Below are 24612 nucleotides of genomic sequence, written 5' to 3' on the forward strand. Positions count from 1 at the left end.
TCATTATCTGTCTCTGCCTATATGTTTGTCTGTATCCCTTGTGACACTGTAGGGTAGTGTTATTTGAAAAGATGTTAACATTTGTTTAAAGGCTGATGGAGACATTATTTAAAAAACAAAACAAAAAACCTCTATATTTCCAGGAATGCTTTGTTGGATGACATCATCAAGAAATGTGTAAATGTAGGGAGCTACTGGAAAAACTACTAGATGCCAGCAAAGAAATACAAAAATCTCTAATTCTTTGCTGTCTACTAATGGTTATCTGGATTTTGGCAGCCTAGATCTGTTCACTCTATAAGTCAAGCTTGATGTGATGCCAGGATTTCTTTATATACTCTCTATAAATCTTGCTCCAGTTCAGACTATATGATTGCAAACAAGATTATGGCTTGGGACATAGTTTTTGGGTGACGGTTTATAGGAAGTATATAACAGAATGGAGTAAGGAGCAGAATTGCCAGGGATTTGAGCCAACTCTAAATCTTTAAGGCCATAGCCTTAAATGTGCTGGCCTGGAAATAATATCCATTAAGCTTGTGAATCATATTTCTGGGTAAGAAAATACAAAATTGTACGGTAAGAGGTTATTAGACCTATGTCTAGCTTTGCTTTTTTTTTTCTAAATGAACAATAGCATATTTACTTATAAAATACTATATAACTATATAGTTTCAGATCCTAGTTATGCTTTTCCAGACAAATCACATAGGGAAGAAAACTTGCCGGCCTACTATATGCAAATCACTTATTTGTATGCAAAATTGGGCTCTTAGAAGAAGAAAAAAAAAACAAATTCAAATAAATATCCGCATGTCAAATAAGCAAAAAAAAAAAAAAAGGTAAATGGATTAAAATAATGCAGTCAAACGAGCAGGAAAAGATCAACAGAAAGAGAGATAAGATTCCATTTAATTAGTACCCTTTGAAACATCTAAATGGTGTTATATTTTCAAGGAAATCCTAAGGGATCTTTTGTTTCACTGTGTGTTTTGGTTTGTAATTCCTTCTTTTTAGAGCTTGCATATGAAGGGCGCATCTCATCAGATCACTCAATCCTGGGTGACTAAGAGATTATTGTTGTTTTTACTGCTTAATTTGTACTGTTTTATCCCACAGGGCCTGCGCTTGCTTCAAGTAAGGCTTGAATCAAGCTGCATTTCCCTTCTGTTACTCCTTAAAGTGGGGGGGAGGGGGGGGAAAGGTCCTGTTGCTTTAAGAATTCATTTACTTTTACGAGATTTTTGAGATGTAAAACAACGGTGACCTCCGCTTAAGGCTACTGCAGCCCTTATTAACAAATATACCTAGCCACTCAGGTGATTTTTTTATATATATTTATTGCCTCTGGGGAGATTAAAAACCTGAAGGTGAGGTAAACAGTTGCTAAATACTGCTTTCTAGCTTCAAAGACTATCCTATGATGATATTTTCCGCAAGACTGGACTAATATATGTAAGTACTTCAGTATAATTACCTCTATTCCCTTTTCACCACATTTTATTAAAGTATCAGTGAACTATGAATGAAATAAAACACATTTGCATTTGTAATCAGACTTTTGTGAGTGGATTTCTTAAATCAGGAACATCTTTTCTTTCAAGTCCACACAGATGCTTAAAATGTGTCGAGCTGCTTTCTTTCTAACGTAAAACCAAAAAGCATTGTGCTCATCCAAGGTTCGAAACCATGCTTCTACATTACAGATAGTCCTTGACTTACAGCCGAATTGGAAACACAATCTCTGTTGCTCAGTGAGTTGTGCCTGATTTTATGACCCTTTTTTTTTGGCCACTGTTCTTAAACGAATCATGCAGTTGTTGAGCAAATCATGTTGATGTTAAATGAATCCAGCTTCCCCCATTGACTTTGCTGAGAAGGTCACCAATGGCAATCACATGATCCCAAGACACTGCAACCATAAGTGCATGCCAAGGACCCAAATTTTGATCCCATGACCATGGAGATGTCATAATGGTCATAAGTGCAAGTCAGAACGTTTTTTCAGTCCGTTGTAACTTAGAACAGTTGCTAAGTGAATGGCTGTAAGTCAAAAACTACCTGTACATCAACTTTGGCCTAGAATTACCTGTGTGCTCATGGTACTTAAACCCCAACCTTGCGATTATTTATTTTGCCTGGTGGAATGATGCTATCAGTGTCACCCCCTAGTCCTTCTTTTCTCTAGACCAAGCCTGTCAAACTTGTGGCCCATGGGCCGGATGTGTCACATGATGGCCACGCCCACCCCAGTTCTGCAAAGGCAAAAAAATTATGATACGTCACAATATGTCATGTGACGTGATCTAGTTTGACACCCATGCTTTAGACCAGGGATTTCCAACCTTGGCAACTTTAAGGCTTGTGGAACTCCACAAAGCTGGCTGAGGAATTCTGGGAGTTGAAGTCCACAAGTCTTAAAGTTGCCAAGGTTGGAGAGCCCTGCTCTAGACTAACCATATCCAATTCCTCCAACTGTTTTTCATATGTTTTAGTCTCAAGGCCATTAATCATCTTAGTTGCTTTTCTCTGCACTCTTTCCAAAGTGTTTGGAAATTCATATTTATTTTTTATCTTTAATTTTTTTTTTTTAATTTGATTTATATGCCGCCCTTCTCTGAAGACTCAGGGCGGCTTACAATGTGCTCAGCAATTTAAATATAATTTAAATTATATTTATATATTTAATTTCCAAAATAGGACTATCATGTCCGAGCTACAAAAATCTGAACAATCGCTAGATGGATGTAAAAAAATTCAGGTTTCTTTTAGCTACCAGCTAATGATTCACACAGATCTTGTAGCTCTATAAGAGGAAAAATTATTTTCTAGGCTCAAATAGTATAATAATCTCTGCATGGTGGCTTCAGCTGGTCAGAATTTTAGCAGACCTGCTCCTGAAGAGAGGTAAGAGGGTACTTATTACCTCCTCCGCTTCTCCCCAAGTGACTGTTGGTGTTTCACGCTGATTGGGCTGTTCAGGGTTCACTTTTAGCAACACACGACAATTTGCTCAGAAATCAACAAATTGATTCTCCTCATCAACACAGAAATGTTCTACCAGGTTCCTAACCAGTATAAAATGATCCCATTCTACTGCCATTCCTTATACTGTTTATACAGAAAGCACAATCCCACCAATGTAAATTATTTCAGTAAAACAGATAACGTTATTTCAGGCATACATTATATGTTTTTTTAATTTTCAGTAGGATTATCATATAGGCAGGGGTGGGCTGCTGCCGGTTAGGACCAGTTCAGGTGAACCAGTAGTTGCGTCCTGCAGGTGGGCTGGCCCATCTGCTCCGGTGCTATGCTCTCCTATTTAGCCATGTTTTTTAAGCCACGCACATGCGTGCAAGCTACACGTGCAAGCAAAGCGCATGCGCGGAAGCAAAGCATATGCATGGGCACTCAGATTTTCAGTGCTGGGTGACCCAGTTGTTAATTCATGTGCCACCCATCTCTGCATATAGGTCATTTGAGAATGGAGTAGGGTTGTATGGTTTAGGAAACTGAAAGGGAGGTGGTTGGATTCGGGTGGCTGGACTCATTTACAGTGATGCCTTTCAGTGTTTGGATAGAGTGTCATGGAAAAGATCTATCTTTGTGGTCACTAGCAGTAGTCGAAAATGACTTGATGGCAACAGCATCAATCAAACCATACAGGGACAAACATTAGATGAATCAAAGAGGGGTTTCTATTTGTTTTACTATTTCTCTTTGTTAGCGTTAGTTATTACTTGGATTTTTTGCAGCCAGTTCTGCTACCACACTTGGATTACTGGATCCAGTTCTGGTCACCACAATATAAAAAAGAAGTTGAGACTCTAGAAAGAGCACAGAGAAGAGCAACAAGGATGATTAGTGGGCTGGAAACTAAAACAAATGAAGGAACTGGTTTTTTCTACTGTAGTGAAAAGGACTAGGGGTGACATGGCAGTAGTGCTCCAATATATGAGGGGTTCCTACAAAGACAAGGGTGTAAAATTATTCTCCAAAGCAACAGAAGACATGATAAGAAACAATGGATGGAAACTAACCAAGGAGAGAAGCAACCTAGAACTAAGGAGAAATTTCCTCACAGTGAGGGCAATTAACCAATAGAATGGTTTGTCTTCAGAAGTTGTGGGTGCTCCATCACTGGAGGCTTAAAAAAAAAAAAGAGAGACAAGAAGCCATTTGTCTGAAATGGTATAAGGTCTTCTGTTTGAGCAGGGGGCTGGACTAGAAGATCTCCAAGGCCCCTCCTAACTCTCTTATTATATTCTATGTTCTATATCTCCATAATTCTCCCACATTCTGGAATAGGAGGTCGGACTCATTATTCCTGAGCTTTCAAACTGGTTTTGCCAGCAGACCTGGGACCCCAAGGGATGGGTCAATTCATGAGATGGCTCTATTATTGATATTCCTCCATCTATAGGGGAGAATAGGGGTTTTATTTGTCTTTTCACTTTTTAAAAATTTAATGAGGAGCCTAACCCTCTCCAGATTTATTCTAACTCCCAGCTTCACTAATGTGAATCACTGAATATCTATAAGGCGTTATCTCTTCCCTGTTTTCTCACAAATGCTCAGATCTGTGATAGGTGTTGAATTACACATCTAATGTAAAAACTGGCAGCTGTGCCTTTTTACATATTCTGACATATTCTACTTCCTCAACCTAAGTATATCCCCAGCCAGGCAGGGGTGGGGGTGGGTACCACATATATATCTATCTATACTGTATATATAGCCTCAGGTCCATTTTGAACTTGAAAACAGATATGGAATATACGAGATAACAAGAAAGTAACACCGCTTCGACAGAACCGCTGGGAAATTGGAAATAATCACAGACCACTTTAGTATTATCCTGCTTGACATAACAGAGAGATTCTACCTCTCAGCAAGTAAAAGTGAAAACTTTGAGGAAAGGAAAATGAAACCAGCCAGTTCATTGAAATAAAATGTGTAGTATATAAAATAAGAGTATCACAAGATTCCTCGGAAGTAATTTCATTTCATAAAGGCATTCTTGATGACTACACCTAACACAGCTCTTCTTATGCATATTCTTGATAATGATATGTACGGAGGAACCCTAGAGTGGCTGAAACACAATAAATTTTGAAAGATCTTCCTTATTATTCTCAGCATGAAGAAAATTGGTAGCAGGGTGTCCCTCTGTATCACTCCTGGTGACTGCCTGGACTGGTCTGTGATGTTTTCCTGACAAGGCTTTCAGAAGTGGTTTGCCCTTACATCCGCCTTCCTAGGACCAAGAGAGATGGATTAGCCCAAGATCACCCAGCTGTGTCCAGGATGGGACTAGAACTCACAGGCTCCTAGTTTCAAGTCTGATGCCTTAAGCACTATACCAAACTGGCTATCTAGGGAATGAAAATACAAGCCTAGAAAACCCAGGATGCTGCAAATCCCATCTGAGGTGTTGAAGGAGAGCTGGGGCCCATCAGAATTCTGGTGCAGCAGCTAAGAGTAAGGGTTAAACTAAGGTTTGAACCTGAAGAATTAAATCCATGGTGGTGCAGAGGTTAGAATACAGTATTGCAGGCTAACTCTGCCCATAGCCAGCAGTTCCATCCTCACCAGCTCAAGGTTGACTTAGTCTTCCATCCTTCTGAGGAGTTTACAATGCCTAGCGTGATTAACTGGTGTCTATACAAGATTCCTTAGAAGCTGGCATCCATGAGAGATGCTAAATAAGTTATCAGAGTTACAAGGTAACGGGGGCATGCAAGCAAACCAATGGATTTAGTATAGAATGGAATAACAAAGTTGGAAGGGACCTTGGAGGTCTTCTAGTCCAACCCCCTGCTTAGACAGGGAACCCTACACCAACTGTTCCAAAACTTCCTATGAATAGGTGAATCAAAAGACAGCACCATAACATGAAGGTGGAGGCCAGGAGATCTGTCATATGGTTATCCAATCACTTCTTTAAAACTTCCAGTCTTGGAGCATTCACAACTTCTGGAGGCAAGTTGTTCCACTGATTAATTCTTCTAATTCTTCTAGAAATTTCTCCTTAGTTCTAAGTTGCTTCTCTCTTTGATTAATTTCCACCCATTGCTTCTTGTTCTACCTTCAGGTGCTTTGGAGAATAGTTTGACTCCCTCTTCTTTGTGGCAGCTGCTGAGATATTGGAACACTGCTATCATGTCACCCCCTAGTCCTTCCTTTCATTAAACTAGACATACCCAGTTCCTGCAGCCATTCTTCATATGTTTTAGCCTCCAGTTCCCTAATCATATTTGTTGCTCTTCTCTGCACTTTTTCTAGAGTCTCAACATCTTTTTTATATCGTGGTGACCAAAACTGGATGCAGTATTCCAAGTGTGGCCTTACCAAGGCATTATAAAGTGGTATTAACACTTCACGTGATCTTGATTCTATCCCTCTGTTTATGCAGCCCAGAACTGTGTTGGCTTTTTTGTCAGCTGCTGCACACTGCTGGCTCATATTTAAATGGTTGTCCACTATGACTCGAAGATCCCTCTCACAGTTACTACTATTGAGCAAGGTACCACATATACGGTACTTTTGCATTGTTTTTCTTGCCTAAATGTAGAACCTTACTTTTTTTCACTGTTGAATTTCTTGGTGTTCTCTGAGTTTGGTTGTTTGCTTGCAGAAGTTTGTTACCCAACTAAGTAGCACCAAGAGCTCCAACAGTTCACTGCTGAACGACATCTATTCTCTTTTGATGAAGCCACCAATAATACATGAGAACAGGAAACAGCTTTACCTAGGGACTAAATAGATTGCAGCACAATCAGGAATGGTTGCAGTTTGAGCAACTTAGAAAACAATAGACAGTAATACAAGGAGGCTGAATATAAATCTGAAAAAAAAAGGGCTTTGATAAATTAGATTATTTAACTGTACTAACGGGATCCACTGTGTCTCTGTCCTTAAATTAAAAAGTCAGCATAAAGGATATATTAAATCCCAGGTGTTAATTGCAGACTTACTGGATTAGAACCAAAGATAATTAATTGCTAGATGTTAATATCAGTGGAACTAAATGAATAAGATTTCCCATGCAGTGGCTTTGAGGTCCAGAAGAATAGGGTTGTTTGGTAACAGGCAGAAGAACCCCAGGGACCAAATTCATTTAAACTGTCTGTACTTGAAAAAACAAGAAAAACTTAAGCAAATAGTCAGGGGCCTGAATGATGAATACTAATACATGGGTATTGCATTAACTCAAGGGCTTTTCTTAGTGACAGGAGAAGTGGAGGAAATTTCACTGCTAAAAGATGGAAATGTTTATTCAACCCTGGCAAATATTTAGGGAGAGTCCATTCTAGCGGGTCAGCAATATGGCAAGTGGTTCATTATTTTTCATTAAAATCACTATTATCGCTATTATTTGCAAAAACAGAAGGTGCTCCTCAGGGTCTGGTCAGAGGTCCACTTTTATTGACTTTTATATAGTTCATTGTGAAGTTCTTTGGTTTCTTCCTTCTTTTTAACAATCATATTTATGCCAACGCTATTGAAGCATATTTTTTCCTAGCATAGTCATGGATGATGCGTTATATGGTCTTCTTTTACTTCAGTTGCTTTACCTACATTCCCAGCTAGATGTGTTCCTACTCCCTGAAATTAAATTTGAGGAAGACTGAGTTGATATTTTTTTCCTCCTGATTGTCTCTTCTTGCTTCCTTTGCTTTGTCAAGACTGGCAGTTTCTGGCAGCTTTTGTGGCATGAAATTGGGGAGTTCTTATCAATATGCCACTTTCTTGAAGCTTTCTCACTGACAAAACGTAAAGAGCTTGTGATTTTCATCTTTTTAATATCTGGAGAATATTCACTTCTTATTACTGAAACGGCTAAGTAGTTAGTTCATTGCTTGGTGATGTTTCATCTAGACCAGGGGTCTGCAACCTTAAACACTCAAAGAGCCATTTGGACCCGTTTCCCACAGAAAAGAAAACACTGAGAGCCACAAAACCCTTCCTTTGCCTGACTATTTCTTGAGTGGCCACAAAACTAACATAGGTAGTTGAATTAAATGTTTTGTTTTCTTCTGAAACTTTGCTTTGCTTGGATTTATCCATGGTTGGCCTACCGGGGGTTGAAAAACTCAATAAATTGTGTGCCGGCAGGTGTCGCACATTGGTGGTTGTGACACATATTTTGAGTGACAGGGAGCCACAGCAGAGGGGTGAAATAGCTTCATGCGGCTCCAGAGCCGCAGGTTGCTGACTCCTGACCTAGACTGTTGGCATACTGTAGTTTGCTGTCTGGTGTTCCTGCTTCTCAGTTCAGATCTAGAATGAGATGGTTCTAGTAGACCCCTTCTTCGTCTTTTCATCAGTCTTATATTGGCTGGTCTTTTTACTAATGCTAATCTTTGCGTAGTGCCTAGCAAAATCCATTGTTATTTGAATAATTTGATTACAAGCCATATTCCTTTGTACTCAGTTTTTTCGTTTTCATAACCAGTCACCTCCCATTTCAGTTTTTCTCATCTACTTACTCAGTGGTGAAATCCAAATTTTTTTCATTACCAGTTCTGTGGCTTGGTGGGTGTAGTGTGGCTTGGTGGGCGTGGCTTGATGGGCATGGCAGGGGAAGGATACTGCAAAATTGCCATTCCCACCCCACTCCAGGGGGAAGGATATTGCAAAATCTCTATTCCCACCCTACTCTGGGGACAGCCAAAGGTCGTATTTGCCGGTTCTCCAAACTGCTCAAAATTTCCACTACCGGTTCTCCAGAACCTGTCAGAACCTGCTGGATTTCATTCCTGTACTTACTGCTGTCCGGAATCAACTTCTCTTTCATCTACATTTGGAGGATGATCTCCTGAGTTTTTTTTTTTTTTTTAAAAAGGCATTTAAATGTTCTTCCTTCTTTTCCCCAAGTCTATTATGAAGCTGGAAACTTTTCAGTGGCAATTGATGTACTGTATTGAAGTGATGGATAGCTGCTGCCTTTTAGGATAAAGCTTCCACAGTAAAGGAACAAGCAATAAAAAAAAAAAAGACTCAAACTAGCTCTTGGAAGAGAGCCATGAAGCCCTTGGAAAAGATATTCTGATGCTATGATATGTCTCTACTTACAAAAATCAGATTTGTGCATGTCTTGATAAGACCACACTTGGATCAAGAGATTGCATCCAATATTGGTCACCAGGGTATAAAAAAAGATGTTGGGAATAAGAAGCAATGGATGGAAACTGTTAGGAAATGGTTATTTGTCTAACTAGTTGGTCAGGCAATACATAAACCAACAATATATGTTTGCAGTCAGAAAGGTATTATATTGCTTTAAGACTGTATTGCATCATCCTGTATCCTGATTGACTACGCTCTGTAGCCAATGTACTTAAGGGAAGTCAGGATCATGGCTTGTGTGGATACTACACCATTTTACCTGCTTATTTGCTGTAACTCTCTATCTGATCTCTCTGCATGATCACTGTTTGATCATAGCTACATGTTGCTTTCTACTATTTATTGAATAGTTTAATATTGAACTTGTTCCTGTTTGAAACTCAAGAAGAACTATTTTATTGTGTAATGACAACAACTGGTAAGAAGACTTTGTACTTGGAATATCCCTGAATTGATATTTTAACTATTGCCTTATCTGTGTATGACTTGGATTGTTATTGGACTTTGCTTTATCCTTTCCTAAAAGTAAAAGACTACAACAAGTCAGTGTGTTTGTATGTTAACTGTGATTGTTCACAACCATTCCCAGTCACTTTTCATGCATTTACTCAAAGGGTACTCAGCTCAATAACCCACAACATCGGTTATGAGCCAAGAATATCCTTAACAGAAACTAATCAAGGAGGGAACCAAACTAGAACTAAGGAGAAATTTCCTGACAGTGAGAACAATTAATCAGTGGAACAACTTGCTTCCATAAGTTGTGGGTGCTCCAACAGTGGAGGTTTTTAAGAAGAGACCGGACAACCATTTGTCTGAAATGGTATAGAGTTTCCGGCCTGAGCAGGGTGTTGGACTAGAAGTCCTCCAAGATCCCTTCCAACTCTATTATTCTATATTCTGTGTGACACTCTAGAAAAGTTAGAGTACTGCCATAGATCATATAGTAACAGAAATGGTGGAGAATGAACTCTGTCTGTTGAGTTCTGCAAATATGGATCTGTTCAGCTTTCATCTGCAACCATTCTTCAAGTTTGTGTTTTGTTGCTCAGTCCTGGATGGCATGTATATAACAGTTATATCTGAGCACCTGTTTATGGTGCTTACATATTTCATTTCCTCTTATTTATGACCTATAGCTAACATCAGGAAATAAGTATCTTGGTATGGCCTGTGCAGTTAACATACAGTACTTACTATAATTACCTTTTCAACAACTAATCATTGTGAACTTAACCTATTTTATTCTTCCTAGCATATTCAAGGTGGAAACTAAGCAACATATCTATTTCTTTAGATTACATGTCAAGAGAATGAGATGTTAGGTTATTGGAAAATTAGTTCATAGAAAAACGACTTCAGCATCAACACTGGGTTTCTTTTTGCTCCACTGAAGTGGTATGTTTTTCCCCCTAAGCCGCAAAACATTTTCTTTTGTCCTATTCATATTATAGAGCAGCAGTTCTTAAACTGTTGTCTTCTTAAAGTCTTTCAAGGGATGCACAAAACCAAATAAATAAATACTTTTAAATTCTCCATTTTAATTTCTACTATAGTAAATATCTCTAGATATGCCTCACCTTAATGAAAGCTATTTGGGATCCTCAATCTTTAAAGAATTTAAAGATTGGATCAGGTTCTGAGAGAGAAAAAATATTTGAGAATAGAGTCTGTTCCAGGGGTGAAATGCTCCCGGTTCGGATCGGATCCGTTAGCGATGGAGGCGGGTGGTTCGGAGAACCGGTAGCAAAAATCCCTCCCCCCTCCCATTGCCCAGCTGAGCTGCGCAATCATCAGAGCTTTTTTTTAATTTTTAAAAGCATTTTTTCTACAAACTCTTTGGCTGAAAAAATGCTTTTAAAAGTTAAAAAAAAAGCATCTGATGATCGCGCGGCTCAGCTGGGGTCATCAGAGGCTTTTAAAAGCATTTTTTCTACAACGTCTTTGGCCGAAGAGGTTATAGAAAAAATGTTTTTAAAAGGAAAAAAAAGCCTCTGCCGATCAGGCAAATCAGCTGGGATCGTCAGAGGCTTTAAAAAAAAAAAAAAGAAAGCCTCTGCCGATCAGGCAAATCAGCTGGGATCGTCAGAGGCTTTAAAAGCATTTTTTTACAACCTCTTCAGCTGAAGGGGTTGTAGAAAAATGGTTTTAAAAGAAAAAAAAAAGTTGGCCATGCCTACTCAGTCATATAACCCCCCACCAAGCCACGCCCACAGAACTGGTAGTAACAACTTTTACATTTCACCAATGGTCTATTCAGATGGATAGGATAAATTTGCGGGACTGCCTTCTGCCGCCGATAGCCTCCCACCGACCAGTACGCTCCCACAGAGAGGGGCTCCTCAGGGTGCCGTCAGCCAGGCAATGTCGGCTGGCGACCCCCAGGGGGAGGGCCTTCTCTGTGGCAGCTCCTGCCCTCTGGAACGATTTGGCCCCGGAGATACGAAGGATATCGGATCTCTGGGTCTTTCGCCGTGCCCTGAAAACTTTTCTTTTCCATCAAGCAGGGCTGGCGTGAACCCTCCCCCCCTTTTTAGTCTTTTTTAGTTTTTTAGCTTTTTAAATTGTCAATGGGTTTTAATTTGAATTGTTTTAAATTTGGGCCAAAGTTATGTAATTCTTTTAATAATTTTAAATTTTGTATTGGTATGTGTTTTAGTTCTGGCTGTGCACCGCCCTGAGTCCACTAGGAGAAGGGCGGTATACAAATTGAATAAAATAAATAAATAAATAAATAAATAAATAAATAAATAAATAAATAAATAAATAAATAAATAAATAATCTCCTATGATAGGTAATCCTTGACGTACAACCACAATGGAGCCCAAAACTTCCATTGCTAAGCAAGACAGCTGTTAAGTGTATTTTGCCCCCATTTTATGATTCTTCCTGCAGTTATTAAGTGAATCTGCCATTGCCATTGTTAAGTGAATCCGGGTTCCCCATTGACTTTTGCTTGTCGGAAAGTCGCAAAAGGTGATCACATGAGCCTGTGACACTGCAACTGTCGTAAATATGAGTCAGCTGCCAAGCATCTGAATTTTGATCATGTAATTATGGGAATGCTTTAATGGTTGAAAAATGGTCATAAGTCACTTTTATCAGTGCCGTTATGTTGTCCCCAATTCGGGTCCGAGCCTGGTGCCGAGGCCAATGAACGACGCCAGACATGAGGTGCAGGGTTTTTTTTTTTTGCTTTTTATTGGGATACCCCAAGGAAAAGGGCTCCTGGCCAAAATGCCAAGAACCAAGAACAAAGGATTAAGAAAGCTTTATACATTTTCACTAAAGAAGAAGGCGGGACAAGGCGGGATAATAAGAAATATCATCTAATAAACATTTTAGTAATAATTCTACTATTTGTTCTATTGGTCTCTAGCTGTCCCTATTCCTAAGCCTTGGCTAATGAATGCCCCAGGAGTTATCTAATATACATTTTATTTGTTGCAGGCCATCTGTATTCCTAACTTTTAGCTGAGATCTGCAAGTTGCCAAACTCTTTGTTACTTTTATCAGCTTTCTAACTACCCAGAATTGTTCTAAGCTTTACACATGCATATTTCTTGTGAATACAGTCTTTGTTCTTGTCAGACAGACTCCACAATTACAGGCTTCCTGATTTACTTTCAAGTGTGTGCATGACCTTGCTTTATTTTAGCAGACAGCCCATCAGTTGTAACTTCAAACAATCACTAAAGAAACTGTTGTAAGTTGAGGACTACCTGTATTATGCCACATTTCAAATGTTTGCCAACAGTTAAGCACAGTGTAGAATATTTCTTCATTTACCAAAGTTATGTATGGTGACAGAAAGTTGTCATCTAAACGATCCATCACATTTTTTTAAATATGTCTCCATTTAATGGAAGACTTCTATTATTAAGGCACACTTTGGAAATTTGAAATGACAAAAATGTGGGGTCCAGTTAATTCACTGCTCTTATATTCTCTCTCTTTTTTTTTTTTTTAAAAAAAATTAATTTATCTTTTATGCATTCATTTTTCCTTTTAAAGACAAAAAGAGACAGTTTGGTGTAATGGTTAAGGTAGTGGCCTAGACACTGGGAAATAGAAGACCAGAACTAAACACTGAGTTCTGGTCTTCCCTTAGGCATAAAAACTGCTTGGGTGATTTTGGGGCAGTCCCTCTTACTCTCAGTCCACCCCACCTCACAGGGTTCTTGTGGGGAACATAGAAAGTAGGACAAAAATCTAAACAATAAATAAAAAGGGAATTTCAGAGAGCTGAAATCCTAAACAACTCAATGGCCCAAATTGCCTTTAATTCTTCTGAAAGTGGACAAATACAACATTTGCTGTTGTAGGAAATGGGTTCATATAAATTGGCAAATGACATCCTGCCCTTTCCTGCATCAATCTTCCCTTTCATAATTATTTCAATTTCTGTCCCTTTGAACTCCTCTCCAGTTTACTTCATCAGTCACCAAGGAAACAGAGGCTTGGAAACCAAGCAGAAAATGTGCTTTTGGGGCAAGCAAAGTTGGCTTGTACGATAAGCACCTAATGGAAAAATCAGGTGCATATTTTACCAGCCCTATGTTAAAAGCCAATCATTTTGTACCCGAGAGAGACAGCTTTAATTTGAGCTTACAGCATTCAGCTCAGAAAAGTAAATTTCTCTAAACTGATCCTAAAACTAGAAGAAAAAAGTCTATGTTCTTTCTCAGATTTTTTATTTATGCTCCCTTCTTTGCATTTAAGACTGTGATAGTAGACATGATTGAGGAACAAGTCAAAGAAACGATGATAACTTGGAGTAAATATTTTGGGCATAGTATTGATTTGGACAATTGGCAGACTCTCTGGGGAAAAAAATAAAAAATTACATTAGCAACTTCATATAAGGAAAATTTATATAAGATGTTTTATAGGTGGCACTCCCCCCCCCAAAGATTAGCATGAATCAATAAGGGAAATTATTTGGCATGTTGGAAGTGTGAGGTGGCTCCGGGGAACTGCTATCATATGTGGTGGGAATGCCCAAAGGCACAGAAATATTGGAATCTGATAAAGAGTTGGTTGGAAGAAATTTTGTTAATAAACATAGAAGTCAAACCAGAATTTTTCCTTTTGGGAATGACAGAGGGCAAATACAAGAAAGACATAGATTATCTACTACTGCATATACTTACAGCGGCACGGATAGCCTTTGCGCAGAAGTGGAAAGAGAAAGATACCCCAAATGAAGAGGAAATACTACTAAAATTCTTCAACTGTGCAGAAATGGATAGACTCACCTTGGAACTCAAGGATAAAAGTGAAACATTGTACTATAAAATCTTGGCAAAATTCTATGAATGGTTAGATAAAAAGAGGATAGCCGAGACAAATGTGTAGTGTTAGACTAGAATTATATACATTATTATAGATAATTGTCTTCTTAAGTTTTCGCGGGTGTGCATATGCAAAAAATTAAAATCTCGGGGGTTTTCCCGCGTCATTGTAATTATTATAGATAAATATATATGTGAATTGTATAGATAGGTATACATAGGTATAGATATGTATAATTGTATAGGAATAAGGTATAAATGACTATTATTATACTATGTTCAAATAACGTATAAGGTGTAAGGAATATATTATTATATTATCATTAGTATATTATGTATTAACTTAAAGTGTTGGAAGATGCTTGGGACCAGTGATGTCATATCTATGTCCAATGTTTTAATTTTGAATTACTAATAAAAAACTTTTTTAAAAAAGACTGTGATAGTAGGCTTCATATTCAGATAGTAGGCTGATTTCTCAACTCCTTGTTAGCGTGCTCGCACTTTGGCCATATATTTTCTTGAAGTCGGTTCCAGGAGATTAAACCATCTCTCCTGAAGATCTTTTTTTTCAGCTCAGAGGGAAGATTAACTGTGACACTGCAAGGATCATTGGCTAGTAAGGCAACAACCAGAATAAAGCCCAGCCTGGAACTGTCTCTTACGAAACTCTCCTGAGGTAAATTGAAAGAACCAATGAGTGAAAGCAAAACATAGCATCCTTCTCCATAAAGCCTGAGCAGGTTTTATTCAAACTGAGAGAATGCTGGAACAATCTTGTACAAGACTAATTGGTAAGAAGTCCCTGTGAGCCCACAAGGACTTCTTCCCAAGTAAATAGGCTCATAAATCACAAAAATGAATCTGCTAAGCAAAACAAGAAAACAAACTTTAGGTGCTTCTGCCAGAGCTTCCTTTATGAAAATGCAACTCTCTTTGGTTAATTTCACGCATCTTTATATAAAGAAAATTAGGATCCATTTCTCTGCAACTTTATAGTCAACCTAATATTAAGAAGCCACTTTTGTTTAGAAGAGACAGCAATGATAATGTACTACATCAGAAAACATGAACAGTGTGTCAGCATTACCCTCACCTAGAACATTTAGCAAGGATAAAATATTGCATGCAACTTTTCAAATCTTGTGTATGTAAGTACAAATAGCAAGGTATATACAGATACATACATACATACATACATACATACATACATACATACATACACACATACACACACACACACAGAGAGAGAGAGAGAGAGAGAGAGAGAGAGAGAGAGAGAGAGAGAGAGAGAGAGAGAGAGAATCCGTATTTAAACAACATGCTTACTGCTGCTTTATATTATCCTAACCTGAATATAAAGTTATTCTGAATTATTAACTGTTTGATCCTAAAACTATTTCAGATACAATACTAGAAATGTTTAAAAAGAGCAGCTTCAAAGAAATAGCAGTTCATGCTGCAAAAAAGACAAAAAAGAAAACAATCACAGCTTTAACAAGTTTATATTACTGTTTTTTCACTCTATTTTTTTAAAAACAGATTGTATACACTTTAAAAAACAAAAATAAAATTTTTGTTATATAGGATTATAAGGGAACTCGCAACAAAATCTGCCTGATGGGAAAAAAAATGTTTCACTAAAAAGGCAGGTGAGGAATTTCTCCTGAGAACCACAGACCTCACACAGGAGATATATTCCTGTAGTGTATTCTACTGAATTATAATCTATATTATATATTCAGAGGGAAAACTCTTGGCCTATATCTTTTACACACAGCCAGTGTGGTTGCAGTGGCCATGATGTTATTCTAGGATCAAAGAGGCTCAAGTTTAGGTTCCCCTAAAGCAAACCAGCTTACTGTGTAACTTTGAGCCACTCATTCTTTCAATTTCTTTCTACCTAAAAGATTTGTAGGATGAAGCCACTGTGTAAATAACTTTTAGAGAAATGATGTGACATAAACAAAGAGCAACAACAACAAAAAAGATATGCAAACATTTAAAGAGCTCAATAAAGGAAAATATTTGTGGCTCAGGTTTAACATGAGAGGACCTTGGTGCTCTCTAAGCTTGGTTGTTTTCTTGTAGACATTTCATTACCCAAACTAGGTAACATCATCAAGTGCTAGTCAATTGATGATGTTACATAGTTTGGATAATAAAACTGTCACAAGTAAATGCCTTATTCTCCATTATGTAAATAGTATATGAACAGGGTATCAGGGGTTAACTTATTCTTCACTTCTTAATGTATTCATACTTCACCACTCCCTTTTCTAGCTCCACCCATTGTATATATAAGGAGCTGCATACATCCCTTCTTTGCTTCTATCTGTGAATATTCAGTGAATATAGAATGCCTTATGTAAATAAAGAGAGATATATTTGAACTCTTAATTCTCAAATTATTTATTGAGTCTGATCCTGAAAATATCGCAACAATCTGGTAGCAGAGGATGGTTGAATTGACTCAATAAAAATTTAAATATGTCTAAAAGAGATAGGCCCAACACCAGGGCATACAGCAAAGAAATGGAAACGGACCAAGAAATAATCGATGAGTCCACGAATGCAATTTCAAGAGAATCTGAAGAATACACCACAGAAGACGAAGAAATAATAAATGAAGATGATGACCAGGAGGAAAACGAAATAGAAAACAACGAACTCAGGTCAGAGATACTAAAACTTTTAAAAAGCCATAAGAGCGATGAAAGTCTCATTGCGAACCTCCAAGATATACTAAAAAACAACGGAGCAGCGAGAGATAAGCACATCGCTACTGAAAAGCCAAAAGACTCAAAAATAGTGAGTGAAATGCTTACAGACAAAAACGCAGTGAAGAAGAAAAACAACGATCCCGCGCTAAATTTCGAATGGCAGCCATCTTGGTTTCAACAGACACCCAAGGTGAGCGAAGCAGAGCCAATCAGAAAGCAAGATTCAAAATTTCTGGCGCGAAAGGCCTTACTCGATAAAGAAAATAAAAAAGAAAAAATATATACCTCAGAAGAATCAGAATCAGAGAACGAAGAAGATTCAACAGACATACAAATAAAGTCAGCAATGAAAACGCTTTTTGCTGCATTTGGACCGAAACTGAAGATTACTAAAAAATCAACCAAAAAACAAGCAAGCAAGCCAGAGCCTCAAAATCTACCCGCTCCTATCCAGACAACGAGAGCACCGACACCTGAACCCAGAGAGCCCTGCAGATACCACCCCACGCCGCAGACTGATCCAAGGACCAGTGCCTTCAGCAGAAGGAAACGAGCACCCGCTATCACCAGGACTCCCAAGATCGAGCCGGAGACTGATTCATCGGAAGAAGAACAAAGCGAACGAGCTGCAGCAACGAGAACCTCTCACGACGACTCCAGGAACGAAATGAGCAACGCGCATGCGCAAGACTACGAGGACGACCCAGGAAGACATGAGATGCGGAGAGAATCATGTAGACTCGTTGCGAGCATTCCCACGCCGTTTTGCAATTTCCAGCATTTACGAGACCACGGACTACCCCCGGTTGTAAGTAATGGACCCAACAATGTTGGGAATTTACCCAGTGACTTCCCAAAGCTGAGGATAGATGGCATTAATTTGCAAGAATGGTATCAGCAGCTCCAGGTTGTTTTTATGAAAGAAAACTTATTGTTTTTTATCACTAATCCCCCAAAAAGACCTTGGACTCTAAAGTTAGATTGCCTACACCATAGAGCATTTTTCTTATTAATTTCCAGTGTGTCTCCTGCCATGTATCACAGCATTAAGCAGAATCTGACTGTCTCAGAAATTATTCAATGCATGTTCAATTTATTTCACAGTGATAGTGTAGCTACTACCACAAGAATGTCTAAAGATTTCTTCTCTTCTAGGATAAAGCCAGGGGTTACCATAAGTGAACATTTAATATCTTTAAACAAAATTAGAGCAGAACTGCATTTAAGGGGGGAGGTGATTTCAGATCAAACGATGAAAAGTGTTATCATCAACTCACTTGACCCATCATGGGATAATTATATGTCACATTTAGACACAATCAATCTAGGATACTTATCCATAGAAAGTCTATCCAATAAGTTAATAGCTGAAGACAATTCAAGGAGGAGTCGCTCTGACAACCATATAGAACACAAACAATATAGAAAGGTAGCATTTCAAGAAAGATATCATGAAACATTTAGATGTCACAATTGTGGGTCCAAAGAACATAGTAGGAGGGATTGCTCCAAAATTACAAGAGAAAGACATAGATCAGAATACAGAAGTAAGTACAACAACAGACAGTCTTCCATTGATAGACATAGGTATAGAAGTCCACCTAATTATAAAGAACATAGAGGGGGCAGAGATAATTCAAAGGATAGGAAATCTGGTTCACTGAATGGACTAAACAAACAAGACAACACTAACATACAACAAACAGAGAACAATAATTGGCTTATTGATTCTGGAGCAACTAATCACACTACAAATAATAGAAATATATTATCTTCATTTGTAGAGGATAAATTTGTAATCAAAGTAGCTAATCAAGAAAAAGTCCAAGTAATAGGTAGAGGGAATGTAACCTTACCTGGTCTAGGAAAAATAGAGGGGGTATTACTAATACCTGAAATACCTCATAACATACTTAGTGCCATAAAACTAAGCAGAGATTCTGACACTAACATTGTGTTCTCAAAGGGAAAAGCAACATTAGAGAAAAATGGAATAGATATAGGTACAGTAATAATCAAAGGAGGCCTACCTTATTTAATGACAAGGGAGAAATGGTTACACAACATTGATTCAAATATGGAAGATAGCATTGAGATAGATAATGGAAACAATAGTAACAGTGACAATGATGAATGTGAAGTAACTCATAATCACAAAGATACACACAATGAAAAAAAACCAAAAATAGGTAAGCCAATTCACGATGAGTGTGCTCATGTTTTACATAGGAAGTTAGGACATGCCAGTTTCCCTGTAGTACAAAAGATGACTGAACACGCAGAAGGTGTTAAAATAAAAAATTGTGAAAACTATTTAGAATGCTCAGTATGTAAGTCTACAAAGCTGAAAACTAGTCCCAGACCTAGAAGATCAACAAGGTCAACCAACAAAATTTTTGATTTGGTACACATGGACCTAGTTGGTCCACTAACACCATCAATTACTTACAAAAAACGTTACTTTCTAACCATTGTAGATGATTATAGTCGTTATGGATTTGTTTACACATTAAAACATAAAGATGAAACCTTTCAGAAATTTAAAGAGTTCTACAAACGTATAGAAACACAGCACAATATTAAAATAAAGCAAATCATGACAGATAGGGGATGTGAATTCATGTCTAAGGAATTCTCCCAATGGCTAAAGGACAAAGGAATGTTACATTACACATCTAGCCCATTTTCCGCATTCCAGAACGGAGTGGTAGAGAGAAAGAACTCAACATTACAAACCATGATTAGATGCACATTAGAAGATGCTGGCTTAGGCAAACAATTCTGGTCAGAAGCCCTACAATATTCTAATTACACACAAAATAGAACTTGGTCCAGCATTGTAAATAAGACACCATATGAAGTAATGTATAATAGGAAACCAAAATTAGCACACATGCACATATTTGGAGTCACTGCAGACGTACACATACCTAAACAATTAAGGCGCAAAGGAGAGAACGTATCCAGAAGACTTAGATTTATGGGATACGAGACAGGCACAAAAGGATACAGATTCATCGATAATAATAATGTCGAGTCCTGCCGGAGCTCGCCATCGATGGGGGGTGTGGGAGACGAAGGAGTGGAGATAAGCAGCCGCAGAGAACACACAAACAGTTCCTGGATAGCAGCATTCAGGGCAATGATTGATGACGTTGCTGGGCCTCTCCGATTCTGCTGTCCTCGCTGCTCGCAGCTGTTACTGTTAAGGGAGTGGGGGGTGCTTGATTGATAATCACCGGATGTATGTTTAAGGGGCTGAGTTTTTGTTAAATAGCGCTGTGGTGTGATTACACCCAGCGCTGACTTTGAACCAAAACACCGACTTGTACTTTACTTTTGACTGCAAGCTTATCATTGCCAAAGTAAACCCTGATTCTCTGTGTGTTACTGGTGATTATTTCCTATCGCAGTTCTGAACGAACGACAAGCCGAGAGAAAGTCAGTGCTTGGTTCCTTTTCGCAAGAGGTGAGGAGTCCCTGTGGCTTTGCAGCAAAGGGGGATATGGCAGAAGGGACGGCCTTGGAAGAGCAGGAGTGTGGTGGAGATGTGGAGGGGGAGGAACCACTGATAGAGGAGGTGAAGGAGAGTGTGGAACAGTTGGCAGTGAAACCAAAAGTCAAGCAACCCAAGAGCGCCCCGCCCCGACCGGAGGAGGAGAGTTTTCCAGGACAACGGGCTCGGACGGGGGATTGGTGGCACAGCTCTGTTCTCCTCGGGCCACGGATGCCAACACCCCCTCGCTTGGGAGCATCTTTCCAGGGCTGGAGGGAAAGACGATGGACTGAGGAGGATGAAGGGGATTGGGGGTATCCTGCCTCATCCGGTCCCAGCACCATGGATACGCTACGTGAGCGTTTTGGGGAATCTGGATTTCGTGACGCCCCATCCTGGCAGCCCTGGGTTGCAGGGCTGGAGCCTCCAGGTTCTTCTTGGCAGGATACAGGGGTGACCGCTTCGGAGACCCAATTCCGGCTCACAAGTCCTAAAAAGAGGATAGATTATCTAGGCTATAGAATATCAGAGAGCGGGGTAGAGATGGATCCCAGAAAAGTCCAGGCAGTGCTTGAATGGCAGGCCCCTAGAACCAGAAAGCAATTACAGAGCTTTCTAGGCTTTGCAAACTTCTATCGGCAGTTCATTCCCAGATTTGCTGAAATAGCCCTACCACTAACGGATCTGTTACGGACCAAACTGGCCACAGCTAAACCAAAGCCGGGACAAGCGTTGACGTGGTCGTCAGCGTGTCAAATGGCTTTCGAGCAGTTAAAAACACTCTTTGCTCAAGAACCAGTACTCAAGCATCCAGACCCAACGCAGGCATTCGTAGTCCAAGCAGATGCTAGCGACGTGGCTGTAGGAGCAGTACTCCTACAAAGAACACAGCAGGGAGGGTTACAACCTTGTGCCTATACGTCTAAAAAATTAACCACGACAGAGCGGGCATGGGCGATCTGGGAAAAAGAGGCATTCGCGGTCCGTTGGGCGTTGATGACATGGCGACATCTCTTGGAGGGGGCGTCTCATCCTTTTGAGGTATGGACGGACCATAAAAACTTAGAAGCCTTACAAACGCCCAGGCGACTATCTCCCAAACAGATAAGGTGGGCACAATATTTTCAGCGTTTCTCTTTCCGGTTGCGGTATGTTCCTGCTGGGAAAAACTTCCTGGCTGATGCGCTGTCCCGGATGCCACAGTATAATAGCAAGCGAGAGGAAGTGATAGAACCTCTAATTGCACCTTCCCAAACCCTATTAAGACTTACAGAAGTAGATGGTCACTTACGTACCGAGTTTAAAACAGCTTTACAACAGGATCAATGGGTAATCCAAAACCCCTCTATGGTTAGCTATAATGATGGAATAGCGTGGAGGGAGAATAGAATATATGTTCCAGAACGTTTACGGAACGTAGTGTTATGCAGGTGCCATGATGCCAAATCAGCAGGCCATTTTGGGTATTTAAAAACTCTACACCTTGTGAGGAGGCAATTCTGGTGGCCACGAATGCGTAAGGACATAAAAACATACGTAAAAGGTTGCACAACCTGTGCAACCGCCAAACCCTGGTCTGGACGACCGTTAGGACTATTACAGACAGTCGCGAATCCTAGCAGGCCTTGGGAAGAGATAGCTATGGATTTCATAGTCGATCTCCCCCCTAGCCATGGCCACACTGTAATTTGGACGGTGGTAGATCTGTTTTCGAAACAGGCCCACTTTGTGCCATGTAAAAGCATACCATCCGCGCGACAATTAACCGAACTCTTTTTGCAACATATCTATCGTCTCCATGGAGCACCTAAGAGGATTATATCCGACCGCGGTGTTCAATTCACCTCTAAGTTTTGGAGACGATTTGTCCGTTTAATTGGGTCCTCTCAAGGGTTAAGTTCAGCATTCCACCCGAGCACTAACGGGGCGGCTGAACGGGCCAATGCCATGGTCGAAAGATATATCAGATGCTACGTTTCATACCAGCAGACGAATTGGTCAGGACTCCTGCCTTTCGCCGAAGTGGCATATAACAACATACCCCACCGCAGTACTGGGTTCTCCCCTTTCCAAGTAATATATGGCCGAGAGTTTTCAGCCATTCCAGAGTTAGATCCCCCTATGACAGACGGTGACACGCCACGCAGTTGGGCCGATAAAATTAGTAATGTATGGCCAAGTGTAAAAACAGCATTACAAAAGGCAGCAGACGAGTACAAAAAATATGCAGACAAGAAAAGAGCTGATCCAAAACCATTCCGGATAGGAGACAAAGTATACTTATCTACGAAATACCTTAAACTCCGACTGCCCAGTAAAAAATTAGGACCTAAATATATAGGACCATTTCCCATAACACAAGTCATCAATCCTGTAACCGTAGCTCTTAACCTTCCCCCTCTGTTCAGTAGGATACATCCCGTATTCCATAGCAGTTTGGTGAAACCGGTGACGATAGAAAGGCCAGGTACCTCAACTACTCCACCGGGTCCCGTGCATACCAACCAATATGAGATAGACCGAATATTGGACTCCAGGGTTCGTAGGGGGATGTTACAATATCTTGTGCGGTGGAAAGGATACCCTGTAACACAGGCCTCGTGGGTGGCAGCACCCGATGTTCACGCTGCCCGATTGATACAACGGTTCCATCGGAAATACCCAGACAAACCTAATGCAGGATCGTAACAGTGACTAACATCTGTATGCTTTCTAACTTATAGGTGAGCTCCTGGTAGGGGGGGCCGCCTGTCGAGTCCTGCCGGAGCTCGCCATCGATGGGGGGTGTGGGAGACGAAGGAGTGGAGATAAGCAGCCGCAGAGAACACACAAACAGTTCCTGGATAGCAGCATTCAGGGCAATGATTGATGACGTTGCTGGGCCTCTCCGATTCTGCTGTCCTCGCTGCTCGCAGCTGTTACTGTTAAGGGAGTGGGGGGTGCTTGATTGATAATCACCGGATGTATGTTTAAGGGGCTGAGTTTTTGTTAAATAGCGCTGTGGTGTGATTACACCCAGCGCTGACTTTGAACCAAAACACCGACTTGTACTTTACTTTTGACTGCAAGCTTATCATTGCCAAAGTAAACCCTGATTCTCTGTGTGTTACTGGTGATTATTTCCTATCGCAGTTCTGAACGAACGACAAGCCGAGAAATAATAAATTTATAGTTTCCAGAATGGCTGTGTTCCATGAACAGGCCAACTGGTCTAAAATACATCTTAATGAAATATTCCCAAACACCAAACCAGATACCAAACTCCAAAGAAAAAGAACTATAGAAGAACACAGTAACAACATGCATAGAAACAAAACCAAAACATGGACAAACAGTCAACACAAAATAAAGACAGACTCTTTAACAAAAAAAGAAGCAAGGTATTTACATGACAATGATAGTAAGCCTGAAAGAACAATCAGAAGTAGTAGAAATCAAGTGCCAAACAAATACAAAGATTATGTAATGTATATGGATGGAGAATCAACAACACCTAATACATATGAGGAAGTGTTAAAACTTCCTCCTGAAGAAAAAGAAAAATGGGAATCAGCAATGACCAAAGAGATGGATAGTTTACGAGGGCTAAATGTATTTACACCTGCAATTGCACCAAAGGACAAAACCATCATTGGCACTAGGTGGATATATAAAATTAAAAATTTAGAGGGAGGCAATACACTATACAAAGCTAGATTAGTTGCACAAGGTTATGCACAGAAATATCCCGAGGATTATACAGACACATACTCTCCCACAGTAAGAACAGAGAGTGTCAAAACAGCTCTAGTTATAGCATCAGCACTCAATCTCAACGTGTTCCAATACGACATACAGACTGCGTATTTACACGCAAAATTAGATAAAGAAATATATGTAAGAGCACCTCACAGTCAATACACAAACAAAAATGAGACTTGGTTATTAAACAAAAGTTTATACGGGTTGAAACAATCTGGTAAA

General features: G+C 39.6%; 1 protein-coding gene across 1 annotated transcript in view; it reads right to left on the reverse strand.

Moving 5' to 3' along the window:
• FHIT (fragile histidine triad diadenosine triphosphatase) overlaps positions 1-24612 on the reverse strand; it is a 1060604-nt gene that overhangs the window by 431785 nt on the left and 604207 nt on the right. The gene's annotated exons all lie outside the window — the stretch shown is intronic.

Source organism: Pituophis catenifer, unplaced genomic scaffold (genome assembly GCF_029215685.1).
Source record: "Pituophis catenifer annectens isolate HBS135680 unplaced genomic scaffold, rPitCat1.0.hap2 SCAF_2, whole genome shotgun sequence".
In the NCBI taxonomy this organism is placed as follows: domain Eukaryota; kingdom Metazoa; phylum Chordata; class Lepidosauria; order Squamata; family Colubridae; genus Pituophis; species Pituophis catenifer.